This window comes from Brassica oleracea, chromosome C9 (genome assembly GCF_000695525.1).
Source record: "Brassica oleracea var. oleracea cultivar TO1000 chromosome C9, BOL, whole genome shotgun sequence".
Taxonomy (NCBI): Eukaryota; Viridiplantae; Streptophyta; class Magnoliopsida; order Brassicales; family Brassicaceae; genus Brassica; species Brassica oleracea.
The window spans coordinates 34,047,542-34,050,981 of NC_027756.1; positions in this window are offsets into that span (position 1 = coordinate 34,047,542).

Here is a 3,440-nt window from a genome sequence, read left to right on the forward strand (position 1 = left end):
GGGAAACCAAAGCCAAGTGTTCATAATGGAAGAAGCAGCTCTTGAGAAGAGTGCCGGTGACCTGGTGTTTGATGCTGAAATATCAGGAGATGAACAGCAAGAGGTGAGCTACGTGAATGGGCAAGGATGGCAGCTAAAAAACTACCACCCAAACCCTAACGTGAGGAACAACCCACAGCTTTTCTGGCCTAAGCAAGACAAACCAGCTGATCCTGCACAGAGTAACCAAGGTCAGTATGCCGGGTATCAAAAGAACTACCAACCCCGAAACTATGTTCTAAGCCAACCGCAGAACAATCCACCTCAGATGCAGAAACACCAGAACACTCAGCCAGCTACCTCCGCTCCTGTCGCTGTTCCGTAAGATGAGACAAAAGCTATGTTGCAGCAGCTGCTCCATGGACAACAGCTCCAAGGGAAGGCTCTAATCCAGGTTACTACCGAGATCAATACCAAAATGAACCATATGTTCAACGATTTGAGCACCAAGTACGACAATGTTGCGAGTCATATAAAACAGATGGACATTCAGATTGCTCAGACTGCTGAGAGCGTCAAGAGGCAACAAGGTACTCAACCTGGGAAAACCGACAAAAACCCTAAGGAGTGCAATGCGGTTGGGTTGGGAAGTAGAAAGAAACTGTCTGAGCCGGTAAAGAAGAGATTCACTGCGGCTGAGAAGGGGGAGCAGAAAGAGTCAAAACAACCACCAGCCGATACCCCGACAGCTGAGAAGGAGAGGGAACCAACAGTTGGAACCAATTCGCAAGGACCAGAACAACCAGCTGAGGCTGTCCGCCCGATCCCAGAGCCTGTTCCTGCTCGCGAATAAAATCCTAAAGTCCCTTACCCTGTTCCAGCAAAGGCTACTCGTAAGGACCGAGAGGAGATGAAGTGCAGAAAGATGCTGGAGGACCTAACCATCCGACTCCCCTTGATGGATGCGATCCAGATGATGCCCTCCATGCGCAGCTTTATGAAGGAATTGATCTCAGGAAAAATATCAGAGGAGAGCGAGTTCATGACTGTCTCTAAGGAGTGCAGCGCCGTGCTTCAGAATAGGCAGATAAAGAAGCGAGGAGACCCTGGAAAATTCGTCCTCTCTATCCAGATTGGGAAGACAATTTTCTCATGCTCCATGGTTGATCTGGGATCCAACGTAAACCTCATGCCTTACTCTGAAGCACGATCTCTGGGATACACGCATTTCAAACCAACTAAGATGTCCTTGGTGTTCGCGGATAGATCAGTTAAGTCCCCGGTTAGTATTCTAGAGGATCTCCAAGTAAAAGTCGGGAACACCTCTGTTCCAGCAGACTTCGTAGTTATAGAGCTGGAAGAGGAATCCAAAGATCCTCTCATCTTAGGAAGACCGTTCCTATGTATTGTTGGAGCCATCATTGATGTGCGGCAAGGTAAGATTGATCTCAATCTGGGGGACATAGTCATGCAGTTCAAGATGGATGAGCTGCTGAAGAAGCCGATGCTTGATGGACAGACCTTCGAGGTGGATGAAGGGATTGATCCGCTGCAACATCATGACGGGATGATCGAGGAGATTCTTATAGAAGATCCACTTGAGCTTGCACTAGTAAGAGCTGAGTCCGAGAAGAGTGTCAAGAACATTGACGCAGACGGGTGACATCGCATGTGCATTGATTTCAGAAAATTAAATGCAGCCACTAGAAATGAATCACTTTCCACTTCCCTTCATTGATCAAATGCTTGAGAGATTGGCCAACCACCCATATTACTGCTTTTTAGATGGTTATTCAGGTTTCTTTCAGATCCCTTTCCATCCGGACGATCAGGAGAAGACGACATTCACATGCCCATACGGAACGTACGCATACAGGACAATTCCATTCGGCCTGTGCAATGCGCCAACAACATTTCAGCGCTGCATGATGTCGATCTTTACTGACCTGATTGAAGACATTATGGAGGTTTTCATGGACGATTTCAGTGTCTATGGAAGCTCCTTTAGTGTCTGTTTGTCAAACTTGTGCAGGGTACTCAAAAGGTGTGAGGAGAAACATCTGGTGCTCAATTGGGAGAAGTGCCACTTCATGGTCAGAGATGGGATTGTTCTAAGGCATAAGATCTCCGAGAAAGGCATTGAGGTAGATAAGACAAAGGTCGAAGTGATGATGAGCTTGCAGCCACCAACAACTGTGAAAGCTATCAGAAGCTTCTTGGGGCACGCAGGGTTTTACAGGCGGTTCATTCAGGATTTCTCAAAAATAGCGAGACCACTCACCAGACTGCTCTGCAAGGAGATCAAGTTTGATTTCGACAGCGAGTGCTTAGCTGCGTTCCATACGATCAAATGAGCTCCACCACTCACCAGACTGCTCTGCAAGGAGATCAAGTTTGATTTCGACAGGGAGTGCTTAGCTGCGTTCCATACGATCAAAGGAGCTCCAGTCAGCGCACCTGTTGTACAACCGCCAGACTGGGATCTCCCTTTTGAGATCATAACTGATGCTAGCGATTTTGCAGTTGGAGCAGTCCTTGGGCAGCGCAAGGATAAGACACTTCATGTGATCTATTACGCAAGCAAAACCATGGATGAAGCTCAATGCAGATACGCTACGACTGAGAAGGAACTCCTGGGTATTGTTTTGCATTCGAGAAGTTAAGATCCTACCTGGTGGGATCAAAGGTGATTGTGCAAGAATGGGGTTGCAGACCACTTGTCCAGAATGAAGATTGAGGACGACACAACTCTTGATGAAGAACACACAGTGGAACACGTCAACACGATTGGTCTGCGCTTCGCGGAACAACCCCTGAGCATAACATCCGATTGTTCTCGCGTACCGGAACAACCAGTAGCCGCGATCCAAAAGTAGTACTCTCACCTCCCCTGGATTGCTGAGATTGCGAACTTCCTAGCTGCTGAAAAGGAACAACTTAAGTTCACTGGAAACAAGAAGAGGAAATTCTGAAGAGAGGCGAGGTAGTATGTTTGGGATGAACCGTACTTGTACAAACATTGCAAGGATGGCATATTTAGAAGGTGTGTTCCAGAGGCAGATATTCCAGGGATTCTACATCATTGCCATGGTTCCTCCTATGCAGGGCACTTCGCCACATTCAAAACGGTTTCCAAAATCCTCCAAGCAGGTTTCTAGTGGCCAACTATGTTCAGAGATGCTCACGCCTACATAGCTCGATGCGATGCATGCCAGCGACTTGGGTACATCAACAAAAGGAATGAAATGCCTCAGAATTACATTTTAGAAGTTGAGGTGTTCGACTGTTGGGGAGTCGACTTCATGGGACCATTCCCTCCGTCCTTCAAGAACGAGTACATCCTGGTCGCCGTTGACTATGTCTCCAAGTGGGTAGAAGCAGTGGTGAGTCCCACTAATGATGCAAAAGTGGTGATTAAGATGTTCAGCTCCATCATCTTTCCGAGATTTGGGGTGCCTAGA